Below are 24933 nucleotides of genomic sequence, written 5' to 3' on the forward strand. Positions count from 1 at the left end.
CTGGGCCTGAAACTCTATACCTGGGCCTTAAGTCACAGCCTAGGCCTTGAACTCATAGCTGGGGACATGAACTCATGGGCTGGTAATTTAACTGGAGCCTGGGACCTTGAAATAAGAGGCTGTGGATTGAAATCATAGTCTGGGCCTTGATCTCAGGGCTTGCAACTTGATGTACTGACCTGGCATTTTTGCTCTGGAATCCTTGGGTTCTTAACTTGGGAAGGTCTGCTCAGGCCTAGTGTCATCGATACTGTGGTCTTCTGGCACTGTGCATGCTTATCCTGGGATCTTTTGTTCTGTCAGTGCTGTTCATGGTACTACTGCACTTGCAGCATCAGTATTGAGGGTTCCTAGTATAGTGTATGTGTACCCTGAAATGCTTGGGTTTGTTAGTACCAGCGAACCTGCTGACATGTAAGATACTCTGGAGGCACATGCATGCTTTTTAATCACATGCTCTTTTGCTATGACTCACTATTGTCTGTCAAAATTGAAAGAAAAGAAATAGGATAAGTGAGTAACACACTTTCTTTTCTCCAAAACAATATAATTTCCTCACTACAATGTAATTTTTACACATAAGGCTCTCATTATAAATCAATAAAATCAAGGATTTTTCTCAGATTCATTTAGGGAATGAAGTCCCTCAAAATGGAATACTAGAGAGCATTATCCTTGAGGAAAATCATGGTTATTTATAGATCTCCAGAAGGCATGAAAGTCAGGGACAAACAAGCAAAAAATGGCATCAACACAGTATGTATAACAGAGAAAACAAGCCTAATACAGGTCATTTAGAAACCTATAGGGGGCTGACATATGAGGATCAGGTTTCACGGCAACCCATCAGGAGCATCTAGGAGGTTCTTATCACTCATTCATCACCTCAGAATTCGAAGTGGAATTGTTGCTCACTTGGTAGATCATTAGCCTTGATGTGAATAGCTCTGGGCTTGAACCCACTCCCAGAGTTCAAGCCTAATGACCACCACACCAACAAGCAGAGAAAGAAATGAAAAGGAATATTAATAAATAAACTCCCATACTCACAGTATTACCAAAATCTGAATTATTTTCACCGAAAAAAAGGCCATTTTATTTTTATTCATTCTCTATTTGGGCCATCTTGCATTTTCTCTTTGAAACTCAGAGAGTAATGTTTGATGTGGCAGTCACATTTTCCTACATACCTCAGTAGCTAGAAAACTGAATTTGACACCATGGTAATATGAATCCTGTTTGCTTATGTTTATATATCTAACAGAATAATAATTTTTTTCTGGCTTCTCAAAACTGGATGACACTAGAGAACCTGAGAATTAATGACAAAATCTGAGAAATTAATGAGAAAATCTAGCAATATAGGAGACCATGTTACTGCCTGCTTTGTATCAAAGATTTCATCTACTCTATATTTTTCATTATATATATGTGAGCAGATTTGTATGTGTAATCAGATATTTTTGTTGCCTGTCCATTTGTAGATGCAAAACTTGTGTATGTGTGTGTGTGTGTGTGTGTGTGTGTGTGTGTGTGTATGTGTGTGTGTGAGTGTGTGTGTGTGTGTATGCAAACTGGAATGTCACAATTTGTCCCTACACTGTTTCAGCACCCAGAAAGTAGAAGGAGGGCAAGTTATTATGAATTTTGGAATTTATAACTGCGGGGATTTTGCCTGCCTACAATTCTTGATTTTATTGAATCATGATGAACATTAATCATAGTTTGTCCAGGATATTTTTCTTATATTTCTTCCTTGGTAATAAAGATTGAAACCATGATTGCATGATTGGTTTCAACCTCTTACCGTGGCCTTGATCCCAGCCAAGTATTCCAAATGGTGTATCTCTGGCATAGAATTCTCTAAGTCAATCATATTTGAGAAAATAATCTTAATAAAGAAGTACTAATAGCAAAGTCCAATATTCCCATGTTCATACTGGCAGGTTAACATGACATGCAAATATTTCTTAAATATTAATTGTTTTTCTTGCCTGGTGAACATATTTTGCTGATAACACTTCACAATGTGATTGCCACTTCACCATGAAATTTGTTTTGTCTATATATAACAATGAAAAAAAGTTCATTGTTTTAAGCAATGGCACATTGCTTTTAATTGTACCTGAATGTATTTGCATACTAACACTTCATATTTTACTTGTCTAACATTGAGCATGTATCTTTGTTAAGATACATCCAATGAACTTATAATCCTCCGTGATTTGTTTTTATGCATTCCTCGTAAATGTGGAAATAGAGAACTAAAAGACATTAGAGATATTGGAACGACCGTGAGGTCAAGTCAAATGAACTTTGCAAGAGCCAATCAGATATGTATAAGAAGATGCCAATTGCAAAAAGAGATTTTTGGGGAAAAAAAGTCATTATGGCTAGTGATTATTACACACCAGTAAGCATTTCACAGTTTGGCAATCTCAAATATGCATGTGAATTGTTTTCTTCTTTCAGCTATTATCAGGAAAAGGTCTACAAAATATGGGTAATACAATCAAGACATAGAAAGTGATAAGAAGTAACTGCCACTTTATATCTCTTTTTGTTTGATTTATTACACAATAAATACCTATATTGAGTACTTCCCTCTGTCTTGCTCTTACTCAGTAGTAGTTTGACAAAACCACAAGAGGTTTAGCGTTATATGAGAACATGATATCATTTTCACTTCACAATTCTTAATTTCTGAAAACGTTTTACACAGTATATTATATTCCTCGATGTCATAGACTAAGGCACAGGTTTTCACATACTTTTATACATCATAAAATATTTCCAAACTAAAGATACTTTATTCATATATATATATATATATCCCAATTAAAGATATATTTATTAAGATATACACTCATGTATAAAGATATGAAAATATTCTGCGCTCCAATCACCCTGCTTCAGTGGCTGAAATGTTACAATCCAGGAATTTTCTGGGGGGGGGGGAGCTGGGAATATATGCAGGAAAGAGAATAATTAATTCTCAAGAACAAAGAAACCTTCCAAATAAGAATGATGTAAAGCACTTCTACGTTGGTATAAACACAAAGGTCCCAGTTCACATGAGTTAGAGGTAAAGAAAACAAAACAGCACCCTTTTGTTGAACTATAGCAGAATTCCAGTGAACTTTGTGATGAAAATCATAGTACTCAGAAGTGGAATCTTCCCTTCTTTCTTTGGTTCAGAAGGAGTCATTTCACTTGACATAGGCTGGCTTGCTGATGAAATACCTGAGATCATGAAAAGGAAAATGATTTGTCAGTATGACAATAATTAACACCCCACATAAAGAAGACAGTGGATGTGACCACTGTGCAAATAACATGTCTATTTGATGGAAGGGCTTCCTGCTACCTTTGCAGTGTTTATCTTTCACAAACACCTTACTGTGCCCACATCAGTTATCAATCTTCCCAGGTGTACTCATTTATGTTATTCACTTTACTCTTGGATCTAAACATTGAACATATTCAGAGGTTTTCTGAACATCAGCTGTTATCTCCTAGAAGTTCATTCTCACATCCTATATTCTAGTTTGATTGAAAGACCAGGCCACTATACTCTGAAGTATAGTATTGATTTTATCATGGAATTATAACAATTTCTATTCAAATTTTCTGTAAGCTCTTGTCAACATTAATCTTTGCTAAAAAGCTCTTTAGAAATATTTCCTAGCAGGGCTGGGAAGGTGGCTCAGTGGTAGAGTGCTTGCCGTGCATGCATGAGGCCCTGAGTTCGATTCCTCAGCACCACATAAGCAAAAAGAAAAAAAAACGGAAGTGGCACTGTGGCTCAAGTGGTAGAGTGCTAGCCTTGAACTGAATAGCAGAGGGACAGTGCCCAGGCCCAGATTTCGGACCCCGTGACTGGACTCCCCCCCCAAAAAAAGAGAAATATTTCCTATCTTTTATGTATAGTAGGCAGATAAACATCAAATTATACTTTGGAAAAATAATATTATCCAGGCACATGAAGTTTCATATAACTATGCATTTTCAGTAACCTCCTGAGAGTTTTCAGGTATAATTCCTACTATGTTCCACAATATACAAATGTTCTACCAAATTCACTAAAGAAAATATACAATTAAAACCATCTTTTATTAATAAATTGACAGTCATCTTCATATTTTTGTGAATTTGGCTGCTCATCATTCATATGCTATGCACCAATTAATATAACTTGATTGAGCAAATATTACTAAATATTACTAAATTTTAAGGTCAAAATGTATACTGAAGCTATATTGGGAAATCTTCATGTTTAAAACAAGATTTCAAAAAAATAGGATTTCAAAAATCACCTATATATAGGCACTGTGTTCTAAGATAATATTTCAAATTTCTTCCTGTCATCATTTGGACTTAGTAGAGACTTAGCATGGCCTTTGTTTTGAGGAAAACAGGAAAGCATTTAAACGTCTTCTGCAATAATCAGTCCTACCATGCTTGTAACAACTCTGGGAATTGGACTACAGAAGGCAAACACATTTTCTGGCAATCATGTGGGAAATAAAGTGGAAAACTAAAATTAGGATACAAGAAAGAGTAATGAAAAATAATCATTTAAGGTTGAATCTGACTAAGGATTCACAATCACCTAATTTGTTAAAAACTACATAATCATCAATAACCAAATAGTCATTGTCAATTCTGAAAAAGAAAACGTATTTCAAGTATAAACAGGATAAAAAATAAACTCCACAAATAATTTTGGAAAATTAGTGCCATTTTACATTACCTGTACTATTTTTTGAATTGAGTAATTTATTCTTTCAATTAATTTCTTCCCTGAGAATGGGTAATGATTAACTCTATGTCCTCCATAGGATGAACATTTCATGCAGTCAATAGGCATTATATTTACATATGCTCTTTTAGGTGTATGTGTTACGTGCATCTGACCTAACAAGAATAACAATATGAGTGGATACAAAATCACCAGCTGCTTTTATTATCAGATCAAAGTAAATTTAATCATGAAACTTTATTCCAAATTCAAAGAGTTGTTCAATTTGAGGCAGCACCACATTTGCCAAATCTAAAATAATATATCTCTTAATTTCTTTGAGAGAAAATCCCCAAAGGCAGTTTGGGGATATATATTGTTTTCATAAAATTTCCCAATGATCAACTAAAGCAATACCATTTAATATGACTCCATGATAATTTAAATATTTTACCTGCTGCCAAATATAATTGGCAGCTTAAATTATAATTTTTTGAGGGGGAGAAGGATACCAATAGTCCAGATAGTTGTGTTGAGAGATCATGTGAAAATATAAAGTGCAAATTAATGTTTTCTGGTTTTTATCAAATATTTTTTAAATCATTGATTTGCTTCTTTGTGATGAACTGTGTTAATGTGTATATATTCAAACCTTTCTATGTGTCAGTTTCTTCACGTAATTCTGCCTTATGCATATTTCCGAAGTATTTAGTTGGACTTGGTGCAGTCTTGTTTCAATTTATGCCTCCTTGGTTGTAAAAACAAAATTTTTGTTACATTAATTGGGGAAGCATCAATATGGCCATTATATTAATGTGATCATCCTAAACATACCTATGTTCAATTTGGCACCTTGCCATATGTTTAAAATAAATCATTTTTTGCATGATTGATGCTTATACTCCTCACTTCTTATCATGCAATTAGGATAACCATTAATTTCTCTAACATATAGAGAGCTTACAAATATTGATATTCCATTTCACTAGGGTTCTGATGATACAGGGAATATAAAATCAATTGTTAACACAAGTCAGACTTTAGGAACTCCTAATGTTTCACTGTTCAATTGCAATATTCACATCGACAGATATTAATGTATTTATGAAAAGAAAACATTCTGCAGCATTCTATATCTTTCCCTTTTATCAATACGTACTGTGACAGTTAATACTTTACAAAAATTTGCATGTTTCACACTTATAATGATTAAATATAGGGGCAGCATGACACATCTCTTGGAAGTATGTTAAAGATTTTGGATATTATTACTTCAAAATATTTTGAATATTGATATAATTCTTGAATGAATTCATCTTAGCCTTCTCATCAAAGAACACAGATCGCTTCACACTGTGATGTGCAAGAGCTTAGGAAATGAGCAAATGAATACAGAAGTCAGATAAAATCATGAATAAAGTCCTTCCAAAGTTAGTAAAGTTGTATTGTATTACTTCAACACATCCTGATTTTTGAAAGTCTGTAATTCCTGATAGTACATTCAGTTTTATCGATGTATTTATTTCCATAAGTTTTATAAAACTCTGTGGAGGCTTGTCTGTTCACCATGATACTAGTGTAAAAAGTTCGACCTAAAATATACAACTTATGCAATGACTAGTGTGAAAATAATATTGTATGACAAATAAAAATGGGGGATCCTGTGTAACAGCAATACTCACAAGACAATATGTTGGATAGCATCTGTGCAACATTGGAGGTTAATGGGAAAGAGAGAGAAAAATGAGGAAGGGACTAACAATTTCAAGAAGGATTGGACTCATTACTATGACACTATGTCACTATGACAATAAAATTTAAATAAGAAAGAAAAATTCAATGTAAATAACAGAACTGATGGGAACACTAGTGTTACATATCACATCTTCACACTTTGAAAGAGATGATTATGAGATATAGATCAATGCTTTCAATTCTAATTTTGCAATTAGCTTCCTTTTTCATATACAAAATGAACAGAGGAGAAAAGAATTTTAGGCTAATTAGACCACTGTTATTTTTAGAAATCTTGTATCTATAATAATCTCTATGAATATCCTTGTCAGTTAATTCCTGATTACAGAAGGTATGGTAAGGTCTTTTGCACAGAAAATATATAAATGTGGTTTTGTTAACAGGAAATAGTATTCTTCCATTTTCGTATTACTTTTTACTACCAATTAAATCATTACAAAATTTCATGTGGATATGTGTGCTCCACTCACGATGCACACTCATAATGGAATGAGAAGTTTCTACACAATTTTTAGCCATGAATAAACTGCCAGAGTTTTGACAGAATCATTCTATTACAGGTGATCACTGAGTAAATGCGTGAAAATTGTATGATTGCTTTAGATTGCATTAGTTACTCATAGTACAATATGAGCTACAAATAGAGAACACATGTCAAATAGTTTAAGAACGTGATTTGTCAAAACCTCTATTGAACCTAGCAATACATATAATTATACTATGTGCTGAAATTCGTAAATTTTAGAAAATATTCTACAGCTCAATACATCTATGGCCAAGTTGAACTTCAACCCACACACACCACCAAAAAAAAAAAAAAGGTATATAAAGCAAGGTTCCTGAGAAGTTTTTTAGCCATGAATGAAGCACAATTTTAAAACTATCTCTTTTACTTTCTCTCATTTTATTGTAACTTGAATGAATTACTGCTTATAGCTGATAAGCTATAACAACATTTGGATGAATATTCCACTATAATAAAAGTGTGTTGTTATTAGTATTATTTTTTTTTCTTTTTGCCTTAGGGCACTTTTGTTTCCAAACCACAATGTAATCTCATTTCATAACATTTGTTTGATTTTTTATTTCAAGTCAGAATGCATTTGATTAGAATTTTCCGGGATTAAGTCATTCAGGTGAAGTTAACATTATATTTGCTTAATTGCTTTTCACTTTCCTCATAAATCAAATTTCACCCTTGAGAATATAAAGAAAAGATCATATTCTTTAACACAGTTTGGTTGACTTAGCATTTAGTAAGTAATACAGTATAATGTCAAACAGTATATTGTCCATATCAATTTTACTTCCTGCTCAGATTTTCAGTATCCTTCAGGAAACTCTAATTTCCTTGGAGAACTTAAAAAGAAAAAAAATCTCACAGTGCAATGATAGTCACATGTGATAAAATTATCTCTACCTCATATAGATTAATAGGGCATTTGAATACCATAATCAGTTTGTTTATTGTTTCTACCTTCATGTCAGTAATGAGTGCATTTCTGTCAAGCACTGTTATTCCTTTTTTCTTTTTGTTACTATTCTTTCCCTCCTCCATCTTCACCACTCTTCCTACACCCAAAAGCTACATAGTTTATTTCTCACATAGTGTCTTGTGAATATCATTATTCCAGTGGTCATCCTATGGTCTTTTTTGTTGTTGTTGTGAAAATACCTTATAGAGGGGTTACAATTACATGAGCAAAGTAATGAGTACTATTCTTATCACGAGTTGTTGTCTTCTCCTTTGTTTCCCCTTCCCCTCTCTTCCCATTTTCCCCCACTCCCTCCTACCTTCCCCCGCCTCCCCTCCTCATCCCCTCCCCAGGCCAGTAGTGAAGTTCGATTGTCATTGGAACGTCTGGTATCTCCCATTGCTGCAATGGGCCCATCTGTATCCCTATTTAAACGATTTGTTATTTCCCTTCCCCTCTATAAATTATACCAATATCAAATACATTGAGAGCAGGGGTTATACCATGGAGGAGGGACATAAAAAGCAACAAAGAAATCATCTTATTTTATGTTAGAAACAATCACATGAAAGAAAAAAATGAATATTTAACTTGGGGTTCATTTCATATAACATCAATTTATCTAACCTTTTCTGCTTGTCTGAGAAATATATTACTCATTGCGAAGAAGGGAAACCATGGGACCTATGTTGTATTGGGTCTGGCTTACTTCACTTCATATAATTTTTTCCAAGACTTTCCATTTCCTAACAAATGGGGCAATGTCATTCTTTCTGATGGAGTCATAGAATTGCATTGTCTGTACATGCCACATTTTTCTGATCCATTCATCTACTGAGGGGCATCTACCCCTTATATGGTATATAAGATATATACCATATCTTATCTATGGTATATAATGCTGCAATAAACATAGTTGTGGTGGTAGCTTTGGTGTGGTCTTGTTTGTGATCATTTGGATAAATGCCCAAAAGTGGTATTGCTGGGTAATAGGGGAGATCTATGTGGAATCTTTTGAAGAACCTCCATACTATTTTTCCAAAGTGGTTGAACAAGTTTACACGCCCACCAACAATGCAGTAAGGTTCCCTCCTGTCCACATCCCCTCTAGCATCTGCTGTTATTGGAGTTCTTGATTTTAGCCATTCTAACTGGGCTGAGGTGGTATCTCAATGTTGTTTTGATTTGCATTTCTTTTATGGCTAGAGAGGTTGAGCATTTCCTCATGTGTCTATTGGCCATTCTTCTTTTCTCTTGAGAGAAGTTTGTTTTTAAGTCTTTAGCCAACTTATTTATTGGGCACTTGTTTCTATGAGGATTTGTTTTTGGGGGATTTAATTTTTGGATTCCAGATGTATTTTAGATATGAAACCTTTGTCCACTGTATATTGCAGATATTCTCCCAATCGTGGACTTTCTATTGATCTTGCAAGCTATCTCCTTTGTTATGCAGAAGTTCTACAATTTCATGCAATCCTGTATGTCTGAGTTTCTTTGATTTGCTGTGTTTCTGGTGTCTATTACAAAAATTTGGACCTGTGCCAAGGAGACCTAGGGGTTCTCCTATTCCATCCTTTAATGCATTCAGTTTCTGCTTTGACTCCGAGGTCTTTGTTCAATTTGGAGTTGATTCTGGTGCATGGTGATATATAAGAATTTAGCTTTAGTTTTCTACAAGTGATTGACCAATTTTGCCAGTACCAATTACTGAAGAGGCTGTCTTCCTTTCATTCTATATTTTTAGCTCCCTTATAGATGTTTAAATGGCTATAGGTTTGTAGGTTCATTTCTGAATTTTTAATTCTATTCTACTGGTCCTGAGGTCGGTTCTTGTGCCAGTACCAAGTTGTTTTGTTTACAAGGGGTTTGTAATAGAATGTGAAATTTGGTATTAATATTCAGAACTGTTCTTTCTGTTAAGGATTATTTTTGCTATTCATGATTTTCTATTGGTCCATATGAATCTTTGTTTTGCCTCTTCTATTTCCTTGTAAAATTGATTGGTATCTAATTGCATTTGTAGATAGCCTTGGGAAGTATTGACATTTTCACAATGTGGATTCTTCCAATTCAGAACCATGGGATTTTTTCCACTTTCTAAGTTCTGTTTTGATTTCCTTTTTCAGGTTTTTAAAGTTTTCTTCTTAGAGGTTCTTCACGTCTTTGGTTAAGTTAATTCCTAGGTATTTTATTTTTTGTGGGGTTATTAAATGGAGTTTCATTATTTCAGCCACGCATTTCTCATTTTTGGCACACAGAAGAGCCATTGATTTTTGACGATTAATTTTATACCCTGCTACTTTGCCAAAGACTTTAATCAGCTGAGTAATTTGGGAGCGGAGTTCGTGGGATTTTTAAACATAAAATGTCATCGGCAAAGAAGTAGAATTTTACTTCATCTTTCCCAATTTGGAACCCTTTTAGGTTTGTGTCTTGTCTTATTGCTGTAGCTAGGCATTCTAATACTAGATTGAGCAGTAGAGAGAGTGGACATTCTGGTCTCATTCTTCACTTAAGAGGAAATGGCTTTAGTTTTGCATCTTTGAGTATAATGCTGGTTGTAGTTTTGTCATATACAGCCTTTGTTGTATTGAGGAATATTCCATGGATTTCTAATTTTTCCAGAACCTTCATCATAAAGGAGTGTTGAATCTTGTCAAATGCTTTTTCTGCATCTATTGAGATAACCATATGGTTCTTATCCTTGCGCTTGTTGGTGTGATGAATTACATTAATTGTATTACGTATATTGAACCAGCTTTGCATCCCTGAAATGAATCGTGTTTGATCGTGGTATATGATTTTTTGGATGAATTGTTGAGGTCGATTGGCCAAAATTTTGTTGAGAAATTTTGCATCAAATTTCATCAAAGAAATGGGTCCATAGTTTTTTTTTTTTTTTTCTGTGATGAATTCTTGCCTGGTTTTGGCTGAAGGTTATGAAGGCTTCATAGAATGAATTTGGTAGTGAACTTTCTCTTTCAATTTTATTGAAGAGTTGGAGGAATATTGATATGAACTCTGCTTTGAAGGCCTTGAATAATTCTGATGTAAATCCCTCTGGCCCTGGGCTTTTCTTAGATGGGAGGTCTCTTATTGCTGTTTCTATTTCAATGCTTGATATGGGCCTCTTAAGATGGTTGAACTCATATTGGTTTAGTTTCGGGATGTCAATATTTGCTAGGAAAAGCTCCATTTCTCTCAAGTCCTCAAACTTATTTACATAAAGGTTTGAGCAATATTCCTTATAATGTTCTGAAGCTTGGTTATTTCTGTAATGATGTTTCCATTGTCATCTCTGAGTTTATCTATTTGGATGTGTTCTCTTCTTTTTCTGATGAGATTTGCTAAGGGTCTGTCAATTTTGTTAATTTTTTCAAAGAACTAACTCTTTGTTTTGTTGATTCTTTACATACATATATATATATATATATATGATTCTAATTCATTTATTTCTGATTTAATTTTAGTTATTTCTTTCCATTTGCTGGATTGGGGTTTATCTTGGTGCTCTTTTTCAAGGAGGTTCAGATGTCTCATTAAATTGTTGGTTTCAGATCCCTCCAATTTGTTGATGTAGGAACTCAGAACTATAAACATGCCTCTAAGTATTGCCTTTGTTTATGTCCCAGAGAAAATGGTAATTTGTCATTTTTGTTGCATATCATGAATATTTAAATTTCCTTTCTAATCTCTTACATTACCCACTCGTGATTCAAGAGTGTGTTGTTCAGATTCCATGTGTTACAGGACTTTCTTTGGTGACTTTTGGTGTTGAGTTCTAACTTTATTTCCTTGTGATCTGAGAAAATGCAAGGTATAACTTCAAAGATTCTGAGTCTGGATAACTTTGCTTGGTGACCTAAAATGTGGTCTATTTTGGAAAATGATCCTTGTGTTGCTAAGAAAAACGTTTATTCTGATGATGCTTGATGAAATATTCGGTAGATGACTGTTAAACCTAGCTCATCTATGCAGTTGTTTACATCTGCCAATTCTCTGTTGAGTTTTTGTCGAGTTGATCTACATAATGGGGATAGAGATGTGTTAAAGTCCCCAGCAATTAATGTCTTTGGATCTATGTGAGACTGAGAGAAAATTGTGTGACTTGGATAAATTTGGGCGATCTGTTGTTTGTCAAATAAATATTTAGAATTGTAAAAGCTCCTGAAGGAGAGATCCCTATATTTGTATGTAGCAACTTTCTTTATTTCTTCTCACTAATTTTAATTTTAAGTCTGTTTTATCTGATATTAGGATTGCAACTTGCTTGTTAGATTTTGTAACAGCCTATCACTTTCAAAATGTGTTTGTTTTTATGGGCAAGGTGTCACTCCTAAAGGCATCAGATAGAAGGCTCTTGGATTTAATCCAACTAGACAGTATATGTCACTTTATATAAGTCCATTAATGTTGAGAGATAGGACTGAGAGCTATTTGTTAGTTCCTGCCATTTTATCCACCTTTGTGGGGGCTATGGCAACTGGATTCTTCCTATGATTCTTGGATTCTCAGTTTGGGAGTGATTTCTTGGCCTTTATTGTGGTCTTGTTGTTTTCCTATGTGTAGGATATCTTTAAGTAACTTTTGTAGGGCTGGTTTGGTTGAGATATATTGTTTCACATTTTCTTTGATATGGGAGCTTTTTTATTTGACCTTCAGTTATGAAGGAGAGTTTAGCTGTGTACAGTATTCTTGGTTGATAGTTGTTTTTCTTTAGGGCATAGCATACATAGTTCCAGTTCTTGCTTTAATTTTCTCTGCTGCGAAATCTGAGGTGCTTGTAATTGTTTTCCCTTTATATGTGATATATCCTTTCTCCTTTACACATTTAAGGATCTTTTCCTTGGTCTGAATTGATCCTGTGAATATTATAATGTGATGGTGAGATGTCCTGTTCTGGTCTGTTCTATTTTGGGTTCTAAAAGCTTCTTCTTTTTTTTTTTTTATTCAGGTAATGGGAAGGTTTATTCATCGTTCTGGCTGGCACTAGGCATCTTGGTGCTCCACATGGTGGGGAATGGCCTGGGAAAGAGAGCTGGGAGATCTGGGAAAGAGAGAGATCTGGGAGAGAGAAGAGAAGGAAAGAGCTGAGAAAGAGCTAGAAACGAGCAGAGAGAGAGTCTGGGAAAGGTCGTAAAGAGAGAGCTAGGAAAGAGAAGAGAGCTGGGAAAGAGAAGAGAAGGGAAGAGCTTAGAAAAAGCTAGAAAAGAGAAGAGAGAGAATGTCTGGTCCTGGTCTAGTCCTTATCAAGGGTATGGGTGGAGAAAGGTGTGGCCACATTAAATTCAGATGTGACCTCTTCCAGGTGACCCAGTTGCTTAGTTAATACAGGTACAGGGTGGAGACTTTGCTGCGAGGAGTGTGGAGTCTGCTCGCCATCCAGAAGAGGACCTTACATTCCAGCCTTTTAATAATCATGAAAGAAGGCACTGATTCTATCTGGCTACTTCCTGCTGACAAGGAGCATTGACAATAGGGGAAAAAGGCTGGAATTTGGTCCCCTCCCAGAGAAGGCAGTGACCAACAGCTATCCCTACTTGGATTGAGTCCTCAGATGAAGGCTGGAGAAGTCTCATGAGCATTGACGGGCCGGAAAAAGATACTAGAGAGCAAATAAATGGCAAGAGGAAGGACTTGGGGCTGAAAATGTTGGTAGAAATGTCCCTAGCTACTTCTGAAATCTGGCGACTAAGTAGCGACGTCAGGTGACAAAGGCAAGAATATAAATTCCTGTTCAGTTAATAGTAGACAGGTATAGACATTGGATGGGCAGACTTCTTACTTCTACTGACCTCCCGGCTCTGGTTAATTTTGAAAAGGCAGGCACAAAGTAGCTAATTTGGCATCATCTCCTCTTACTCCTCTCCATGTTCCCTTGTTCCCCAGACTGGCTGAGTCTAGGTGCTCATTGCTGGGATGGATTGTCCCAGTTGCTATTCAAGGAGGTTTGACCTCAAGGCCTGGACACTGCCCCTGAGCACTTCTGCTCAAGGCCAGTACTGAACCACTTTGAGTTATAGTACCACTTGCAGAGTTTGGCTGGTTAGAGATAAGAGTCTTGAGCAATGCTTCCAGCCTGGCTCTTTGAAAGTTAGTTGGGAGATGGAATCTTAGGGATTTTTTTGCCTGGGCTGGCTTTGAACTGCAATCTTTGCCTCAAAAGCCCTTTATTATTTTCAATTAAAGCAACAAGGAGATCAAGTAGAATAAGTAGAGCTTACCTGGTTCTTATTAAGTAGTGACAGACAAATATTCTGGAATGACAAAAATTCTTAGATGTGAGAATCTTAGTACAGATATGCCCATTATTTTAGAGCCATGTAGTCAGTAGTAGCATACACAACACAAAACAAAAAAGGCAAAACTCAAACTCTAAAATTTTTGACAACAATGGTTAGAAAAGAGCAACTTGTTAGCAAGGCACCTTAGAATAGATGGATTGAGTAGTAAGCTTGGTGGAAGGTTAAAGGTCAGATGTGGCCAAACCCTTAACCCACCATGTGGCCAAGATGTTGGACTCAAGATGATGAATTTCTGAAAAAATGCAAAGAATCCCTTTACAAATAGATCAAGCCTACATTGGCTAGCCTTTGAGAGGGAACCTAGAGGGTGGTCCCTGGGACTCAGCCTGTGTCGCACTTTGCAGGGCACAATTCAAAATGTAGAAAAGAGTAAGGGAAAGATAGGGAAAGTTGGACATGAATGGCAGAGAGCAAACAGAGCCTGAAAGCAGACTTCTGACAATTTACCTTTGCAGTGGCAAAAACTGTATACATCTGAGAATGGCATAAAAATGAGGCACTCTGGCTTTCCAGGGAGTGCAGGAGGCATTTCAAAGCGGTTTCACAGCTCAGGCGTGATTCGCAGCACCCCATTAAATGAGTAGGAGAGTCAGTCTGGTGAGTGAAGGAGAGCTGACCAGCCAGAAGCAGCGTCCGACTTCCCCCAGAGCCCTCTAGAGAGAAATGGCCAAGCCCCCCAAAACTAAGTGTCCTGGGCTTCAGAGGTAACAAAGCTTTCAGCTAAAGGCCCTAGGAGCTCTCTGGCTTGGTGCTACATCTTGACAAAGACCAAGCAGCAGAGAACCGTAGAGAGTAGTTTCACTCACCAGAGTAGAGAAGTGGTGTGGACGTGAATGTGAAGTCAAGCAAAGGTATCAATGTGCTGTGTCCACAGCAGACAGACCGTTTCACAAAAGGCCATCAGAATTGTGGGAATTCCTCAGAGCAAAAAGGGAAAAACAAACAAAAAGAAAAAAGAGGAAGAAAACTGAGGAATCCCACCTATCCTGACTTTAAGCCCTTTATCTAAGTTATGGCACCACATGTTAGGTTTTTAAAAAGAAGTAGCCGAGTAAGAACAGCATCACACGCGTGGTATTCAGGTAAGGCGTAGCTTTATTCATCATTCCAGCTGACACGAGGCCATCTTGGTCCTCCTCGTGGTGGGGAAAGGCCTGGGAAACAGATTTGGGAGAGCTGGGAAAGAGAGAGAGCTGGGAAAGAGAAGGGAAGGAAAGAGATGAGAAAGAGATAGAAAAGAGCAGAGAGAGTCTGGGAAAGGTCGGAAAGAGAGAGCTAGGAAAGAGAAGAGAGCTGGGAAAGAGAAGAGAAGGAAATAGCTGAGAAAAAGCTAGAAAAAAAGCAGAGAATCCAAAAGTTTCTTGTATCTGAATAGGCCTATCTTTTTGCATATTTGGGAAGTTCTCTGCTAGGATCCTGTGCAACAAATTTCCTACACCTTAACTTGTGTCTCTAGGTGCTTCTCTACACCCATTATCCTCCGATTAGGCCTTCTGATGGGGTCTTCCAAATGTTGAATAGATCTATCGTATTTCTTGGATTTGTCTTGGATAACTGTATGTTCTTTCTCTATAATATCAAGGCTGTCTTCAAACCTGAGATTCAATCTTCTGCATGGTCTAACTTACTGTCAAGACTTTCTACTTTGTCTTTTTTTTTTTTTTTCTTTTCCCACTAATTGGTCGGCTTTGATGGCTTTGAATTATTTGTTGGAGCTTTGTTTTAGATCTTGTATGAACTACTTTACTTCCTTAATTTGGTGTTGTGTTTATTCTAAAATCACTTAGTTGATTGGTCATGGTTTACTTCGACTCCCATTCCTTCTTTCAGGCTCCATTCAGCATTCCCTTTGTGGTCTCCCTGAATTCTTTCAGCTGTCTCTTTATTGATTCCATGAATGCCTCTATTGATCTTTGTCTATTCTCATCCTGCTCTCACAATTCCTGTATTACTCTTGATTAGCTTCCTCATGTTCTCACAATTCCTGTAGTTTTCTTTGACTTTTCTCAGCCTGCTCATGCCATTCCTGACTTTCTCTTTGTCTGTTCTCAGACTGCTCATGCAATTCCTGTCTATCTCTTTGGCTGTTCTCAGCATGCTCACAAAATACCTTTATTTTTCGTTGAGTGTTCTCAACCTGCTCACACGTTTCCTGTATCAATCTTTGAGTAGCTTCCTCATGCTCATGAGATTCTTCTATTGATCTTTGGTTTGCCTCCTCTCTCTCCCTATCATGCTCACATTGAGTCTTTGCAGGTTTTCACTCTTTTCTGTTACCATATTTACCAGTATTGTTTGTAGAGCTTTTTGGGAACTCTGCTCTGGAATATTCATTAACTGTTCGGTCCCCTGATTATCATGAGTGAGAGTGGAAATACCAGATTTGCCATTTTTCTTGTATTTTTCCGACTTGTTCTGCCCATTTGGGATGAAAGTAACACCAGTTTTGTGCTAGAACACTATTTTAAAGCAAGCATCAACCAACATCTGTAGTTGCACAGTCAAAAGTCTGCAGATACAATCTAGTTCAACAGATACAATCTATTCAACATCAAACAACTATGTCTTAATGGGCTAAGAACAGCAAAGAAATACTTGGCAAACCAGAAATTATTAGGTTTAGAGAGAAATGGGAAAAGAGGATTAAAGGGATGTGGAAAGGTAAAAGGAGGGTGAAATTAACCAAGTCAATAATAAAGAGGGAGATGGATTGGACAGAATGATGGGAGAGAGAGACAAAAAAGAGGCAAGAAAAATGGAAAACCAGAATTTCAATTTAAAAACTGAAACTTAAAAATTATCTGTTTTTAATGGTGAAATTTATAGAAGAGCAGAGCTAGGATGAGAGGCGGGAAGGGATAGAAAGATGATATGAAAAACTAAAAAATAAAACTTCTTAAAAATAATATATGTATATAGAGATAATATTGTTTTTAAGAAATTTAGGCTCAAGTGGTTTAAATTGAGTAATAAATTTCTGGATTAAGTGTTCACACAATGGGGGATACAATTGACTATGGGTAAATCTGAGGATGAGCCGAACAGCAATTAAGTCAGGCAAAAAAGAAGGAAAGAAGAAAAAAAATGAAAAGAATGGAAAAGAAAAAGAATAAATGGACCAAAAGGTTACTAGAGTTAAAAAAGAAGCACAAACACACAATAGAAAACAACTTTTAAAAATTAAAAATTAAAAATAGGTACAAAAAAGAGTTGTTTTATTATTTTTATTTTTTGGGGAGTGGAGGGTGGATGGGAAGATCCTGAATCTCCCTTGTCTCTTGGTTGAGTCTCTGATCTGCTTGTGGTGTCTGGTTTTCCTGTGGCTTGATTGATTTCTTAAGTCAGTTTGCTTGAGCAGGCCAAAAAATGCTGTGCTTTACCCAGGATTTTGTGATCCTCCGCCTAAACTACTTCAGTGGGAGGGAGATCTGCTTTGAGTATCACAAAAGAGGGAGTTGGCTGTTTCCTCTACTGTGATGAGGCTAGGATCTGGGTAGGGTTGAGGCCTTTCAGTAAACAGTAGCTTTTCCCTGAGCGGCTAGCTTCTGAGATACACAGAGCCCAGCCTGGATGGTTTATGTTTACTGAACTTCAATTGCTTGTCTAGTTAGCGGTAGGGAGGAGCAGCCTCTGGCTCTGTTTACCCAGTGAAAAAAGACACTCCCCTGGGGGCAGACCTTCTGCCTGTGCTGGTTGACTTTCCCTTGGGTGGAGCTGAGCCTGTCAGGTCAAGTCAAGTTTCTGTGACCTGCTAAATGACTCTTTTGTTCCCTTCCAAGTTTTGAGTTGGAGCTAGGTGCTCAGCTGGGCCTTTGTCAGTATCAAAGATGGAGATTTCCCGGAAGGGTGGCCTTTCCTCCTCTGCTCCCTGAGAAAGAGTGAGGATGTTAGGTTTCTACTCATGCCAGAATCTTGGCTCCTGGATCATCTCTGGGCTTCGATTTGTATGATGAAGATATCTGCTCCTTGTCAGTTCTTGCTGGTGTTGAATAGTATCTTCTTGCCTGCTGCATCTGGCACCTTTGTCCCGTACTCTCTGTGTTGAAGGTAGGGCCACCGCTGCCACCACCACTGCCACCACCGCCACCACCACCTCAGCAGCCGCAGCCATGGCTACTGGAACGTGCTCAGATCTGTCTCCTTGCCTGGATTTTCCCTCTCTAGCTAAACTCTTTGTACCGTCATAGACTTGGTGTAATTCTCTGTCCTAGGACTGTTTACTGGAACACCAAAGTTGCTTTCTATGCGAGAGCTTGTTTAGCCTCCAGCTTCTCCTCTGCCATCTTTCCGGTACTCCCAACTCATCCTGTGTTCTTACATAAGAAATTTTTTACCCTCCTGCCTCCCCTATTACAAAAATCGATATACAACATGGAACCAAATTCAAATACCTGGATAAAAGGTGTATACCATAGTAGGAAAAATATAAAATAGAACCAAAAAAAATCATATGCTCTATTAAAATCCAGAAGTATAAGGGTAATCTCTTCTGAACCTATCTTAATTTTCATTTCCTACAGCTTAATTTTAAATAATAATATAGTATCTCACTCTTTCTCTTTACCAAATTTTAGAGATTTGCAGCTTTTCTAACCATCTGATAAAATTATCATAAGTATATGCTAATTATAGCAAATATATGATCAGTTTTGTGTTGATGGGATGGAAAAGACAATAAAAATAAATTTGAACACAATGGACAAAAATTGAATTTTAATAATTACTATACAATTCACACTAAGAAGAGATAAAAATTATCTCGAGAAATACATTCAGTAGATACTGTTAGAGGTTAGTGAGATAAAATTATTACCTCCTGAATTACAACTATCATATAATTTGGTTGAAAATTGCAGAAGCATATATTTCAACTTAATTTCATGTATTTTGATATCATTTATTTCCTGTCCTTTTCGGATGATGGGAAATCTGAACATTTATTCAAAACCAGTTGACTAGCCCAAATGCATGAACTGTGAAGAAGAAAGGAAGTCACGCAAGACACTGCATCTTTCATTCTCTTACAGAGAACGATGAGAAAAATAAATATCTGATATCATTTTCCTTCAGATCAATTTCAAATATGCTTCTTGATGAGAATTTTAAGAAAAAAAAACAACTTTTGTTCCTTTTATTCTTAAGTCAAAGGAAAATAACAATCTCCTTGTGTAAAATTTGGATAAACGCTAAGAACTCTATTAGATTTTTTGAAATTATGGAAGTGGAGTAAGCACAAGCTACCTAAGGTCATATCAATTTTAAGAATTTTACACATGAGTTCAATCCCTAATTATTACTTCATTTCCACATAGAATCTTTCATTGTTCACACAAACTGGTGTTATGTCTGTCTTCTTTCGGAAAATATAATTTGTTTTCAGACAGTATTGCACAGGAAAAAATAATACATTGAATACAGCCCTGTTTCTAATTGGACTGGTACATCAAGTATTTTTTCTGAAGATCTACCATGTGAAAGAAAGATGGAACAGTGTAGTTAGATAGTTTAGATATATGAATTCAGAAGATGATCAGCAGACATGGTGGTTTTGAAAACAGGTTGTTTCTGGATGACGTGCATATTTATACAGCAACATATTAATAATTGAATAATATCAAAAATTGGCTACAATTTTTCAATAAGTTTTTTATTGTAAAAATACCTTACAGAGGGGTTACAATTACATGAGCAAGGTAATAAGTACATGTCTTATCAAGCATTGCCGCCTCCTCTTTTCCTTTTTCCCTACCATTCCTGTCCTCCAATTTTTGAAGCAAACTTTGAACATGAATAAAATTCTTTGGATTGATTCAACATGAATACTTACATGAAATCCTGGAAAAGATCACTCTCTTTCTCCTGTTCCTCCTCCTGTTCACCCTCCCACTCTTTTCCCACTCCTCATCCTCTTCCTCTTCTTCCTCCTTTTGCTGTTCCTCATCCTCTTCCCCCTCCACCTACTCTTCCTTCTTGCCTTACTTCTTCCCATTCTTCTCTTTTCCCTTCTTCTCTTCCTCTCTCCCTCGTTCCTTTCCTCCCTCCCTCCCTCTCTAACTTCCTCGCTCCTCCCCTTTCTTCCTCCCTTCCTCTTTCCCAACCTTCTTTGCTTCATTCCTTCCTTTCTTCCTTCCTTCTTTCCTTCCTTCCTTCTTTCCTTCTTTCCTTCCTTCCTTCCTTCTTCCTTCCTTCCTTCCTTTCTTCCTTCCTTCCTTCTTCCAGTTTGTTTTCTCCCTTTCTTTTTTTTTTTTTTTTTTTGGGTCCGGTCGTGGGGCTTGAACTCTGGGCCTGGGCGCTGTCCCTCAGCTCTTCAGCTCAAGGCTAGCACTCTACCACTTGAGCCACAGCGCCACTTCCGGCTTTTTTCTTTTTGCTTATGTGGTGCTGAGGAATCGAACTCAGGGCCTCAGCCATGCAAGGCAAGCGCTCTACCACTGAGCCACCTTCCCAGCCCCTCTCCCTTTCTATACTTCATTCTTTCTTCCTACTCATATTTAACTTCTCTCTGCTAACATACATCCACACTCGTTTCCTTCTTTCCTTTCACCTTACCCTCCCTGTCTGACCCAAGAATGAAGATTGCAGTTTAACTCATTGCTTGGGAGTGAAAACTGGGGTTGAGATTGGAACTAATATCTGGGCCTTTATCTCAAAGGCCTGGATTTGTACTCTTGAGGTGGAATTTGAACCCCTATCCCGGTCCAGAGAGGCTGAGCCTGAGCCTTCAATTCACAGTGTGGGCTTTGAACTGAGGGCCTGCACTTGATTTCAGGGCCTGTTCCTAGAATTAGTGCTTAGGACCTGAACTCTGATCCTAGGCATTTAACTCATAGCTAGGCATTGAAGTCAGGTATGAGCCTTAAAGTCAGAGCCTGGGCCTTGAATTCATGTCCTGAATGAACTTGTGACCTGGGATTGAAATAGGGGCCTGGGACCTGAACTGGGATCCTTGCCTTAAACTCATTGCCTGGGAATGAACTCACAGCATAGGCTTTGAAATTAGTTCCTGGGCCTTCAAATCACAGCTTGGGTCTTGAATTCCAAACTGGTTCCTTGACCTAACTGTCTATGCCTGGAGTGTTGGGCCGGGAACTTGAACTCATCTGGGCCTTGAATTGGTAGCCTGGGCCCTGAATATGGGGCCTGAGAATTGAACTCACAGCCTGTGCTTTGAACTAGGAGACTGGGGCTTGAACTCAGTTCTGGGCCTTGAACGAGTGACCTAAACCTTGAATATGGGTCCATGGACTTGAATTTGGAGAGTCAGCAATGTTCCTGAGCTTTTCTGTGCTCAATGCTGGTGCTCAACTACTGGAGACTCAATGGTTTTTCTGTTTGTTCCATAACTGGAGAAGGATTTTCTGTTTTAGTTTTTGAATCACGAATCTACTTTTTGCTACAAGAGAAGTTAATCCATCTGGTTCCATATTTCTCACATTTGCTTTGTTTGCTTCCCCTTTATATGTAAATATTTCCCTTTATGTGAAAGTGGAGGGACTGGGATGGGAGGCAGGGAGTGTGTAATGTCTGTGGAGGGAGGTGATCTACACTTGTATGCTTTCTACAGAAAGGCAGGAGAGGGCATTAGCAGGCTTTCCAGCCTGTTGGGGGATAAGTAAGATGGACAGGGTACAGAGTCAGGTGTGTCCAAAAAAGAAATAGTGGCAAGGCCAAAGTATAAACCACACAGGAATAACGTTGCACACATGTGCACACACACAGGGCTGAGAGAAGATTCTAGAACCAGGCCAGGCTTTGCATAAGATGTTCTCTACTATGCCAGCTGTTTTTCCTTCACGTTAGGGTTGAGGGTTTGATACTGATCAGAGACATTTTCCACATACACCTCATCTTCCCAATGTCCACAGGCCAACCTGCCCTGCTGTGGGAAGATCAAACAGCTCCGAAAATTACACCACAGCATGAGTTGTTGTTTTGTTGTTGTTGTTTACCTGTTTTGTTCAATATTAAGAAAGACCATGGTTTCCTGAGACAGGCCCTTTGTGAAGTGGAAGAGTCTCCTCCTTTCTTTGCTTCTTTTTCTGCCTCCTCTACCCATCCTTCTCCTCCTCTTCTTTGTCCTGCTGCTATCTGGGTGGGAAGGCCTCAACATGTTTGTTTGTTTGTTTGTTAGAACGGTTTTCCTATGGATTTGCTTCTTGCATGGAACACCCTTACTGAAGTTGAGTAGTAGAAGCCGATGGTGGCAAGACAATTATATTCTCTTAGATTCTCTTCCAGGGCATGGGTGAAACCTGGCATAGTTGTCTTTCTCTTCCCTAGGTAATGGAGCCTCAGGGTGAGAAAATGAAAAACCCAGTCAAGAAGAAGAAAGGAACTGAAGAAAGAGAGGGAAGAAGTAAAGGAGGAAGGAAGGGGGAAGGGATGAACGCAGAAAGGATGGAGGATAGTGAAGGAGGGATGAAGGTGGCAAAGAGAGGGGAGGGAGCGGGGCAATGACGGTGGGAAAAAGAAGGCTGGAAAGGAAAAGAGAAGCCAGGAAGGAGAGAAGGAAGAAGGAAGGGAAGGGGGAGGGAAAGATGGAACATGAAAAGAAATATGGACCATTCTAGGAAGGTGGAGGGGACAAAGAGGTAGGGAACGAGGGAAGGAAGGGAGTAAGAATTAAGGGAATAGAAAAGGGCAAAGGAAGAAATGTAGGAAGAGAGAGAGAAGAAGGAAGGAGGGAGAGGGCATGGAAGGAAAGAAGTTAGGCAGAGATAAAGGAGGGCAGAGAAAAGAAGGAAGTAGGGAAAGAAGGAAGTAGGGAGGAGCAAAGGATGGGAGCTAGAAAGAAGAATGAAAATGAGAGAGGGAGAAGATGGCGGAGGAGAAGCTGGATTTTGAACAAGTTCTTGCAGAGAAAGCAGTTTTAGAGTTCCAGTGAACAGTCCTAAGCCAGAGAATCACACAAAGTGTGCCATCACAGAACAGAGACAGGCCACAGAGGGAAAATCCAGGCAAGGAGACACATCTGAGTGCTTGCCAGCAGCCGCTGCCACGGTGGAATTGGTGGCAGCGGCGACAGCAGGGAACAATACCTGAGCCACAGAGAGTCCAGGATGAAGGAGCCAGACGCAGCAGGTGAGCGGATTCTACTCAACACCAGCAAGAACCGACAAGGAGCGGATATCTTCATCCTGCAGTTCACAGACCAGAGACGACCCAGGAACCAAGACTCAGTGTGAGTAGAAGCCCGACGTCCTCACTCCTTCTCAGGGAGCAGAGGAGGGAAAGCCACCCCTCCCCCCTCCACAGTACTGGAGATCTCCATCTCAGATACTGACAAAGCTCAGAGGAGCTGCTAGCTCCAACTCAGGCCTTGGAATAAAACGAGTCATTTAGGAGGTCACAAGAACTTAAAGGCGGCGGCGTGACCTGCCAGACTCAGCTCAACCCAGGGAAAAGTCACCCAGCTCGGGCACCAGCCCTAGAAGAGGCTTTCTTCACTGGGTAATCAGAGCCAGAGGCTGCCCCTCCCTCTAGCAGCCTCCACAATCAATTGAAATTCAGTTAACAGAAAAACTGAGAATGATACCAGGCTGGGCTCTGTGAGTTTTTCACAAAATAGGCCCGGGGAAAAGCTACTGTTTGTTGAAAGGCCTCAACTCTACCCAGAACCTAGCCTCATCACCGCATCCCCCTCAGTTGTGATTGTCAAAGCCGATCAGCATCCCATTAAACTAACCTGGGAGGAGGATCTCAAAATCCTAGGTAAAGCAGAGCATTTTTTGCCTGTTCGAACAAACTGACTTAAGAAACCAACCAAGCCACAGGACCAGAGACTCCAACAAGAGGCTGGTTACAGACACAAGGGAGATACAGGATTTTTCCCAAACCTCCAAAAAAAAAATCAAAGAACTTTTTTTTCTTCTTCTGCTTCATCTTCTTCTTCTCTTTTTTTTGGTAACTTATATAAAAATTGTTTTTTCTTTTCTAAAACTTTTTTTAATCTTTTGAAAAAAAATTGTTTTCCAGTAACTTTTTTTCCCTCTGATAATTTTTATTTTAGGGATATGTGAATATGCGTTTGTCTTTTTTTTTTTTTTTGCCTTCTTTCTATTTTTTCTAAGTACCTTTTTGTTTTTTGTTTAGTTCTACTGAACTTCTGATCTTTTTTCTTCCTTTCCTATCCTTTTCACCTTTTCCTCTCTTTTGTTCTTCTTTATGTGACTTAACACTTTGTAGACCCTATCCTCCATTGTGTACACACGTAATCCACAAATTTATTACTCAATTCAAAACCTCTGAGACTTAAATTCCTTAATAGCAGTACTACCTCTTTATACCTACATAATATTTTAAGCATTTTTATTTTTAAGTTTTTCACATCTGCTCTATGTCCCTCCACTTCTCTAAATATATTCACATTCTTCTCTAAATAGATTGGTTTTGTTTCTCCATAATAGTAATAATTTTTACTTTTCTATTTTTTCTTGTGTCTTTTTTTTCCCTTTCCCTTTCTTCTTTTTTCCCTCTCTCTAATTTCATCCAACCCAGCCTATTTCCTGCATTGAGATTAGGACTTAGTTAACTCTCTCTGTGCCTCCGCACACCAATCTATTCCTATTTTTTACCCACATCTCTCCCTAACCCTCATAATTTCTGGTTTTCCAAATTCTTTTCTGCGGTTCGAAGCCCATTAACAAATAGTTGTTTT

Source organism: Dipodomys merriami, unplaced genomic scaffold (assembly GCF_024711535.1).
Source record: "Dipodomys merriami isolate MVZ:Mamm:240054 unplaced genomic scaffold, mDipMer1.0.p SCAF_18, whole genome shotgun sequence".
In the NCBI taxonomy this organism is placed as follows: Eukaryota; Metazoa; Chordata; class Mammalia; order Rodentia; family Heteromyidae; genus Dipodomys; species Dipodomys merriami.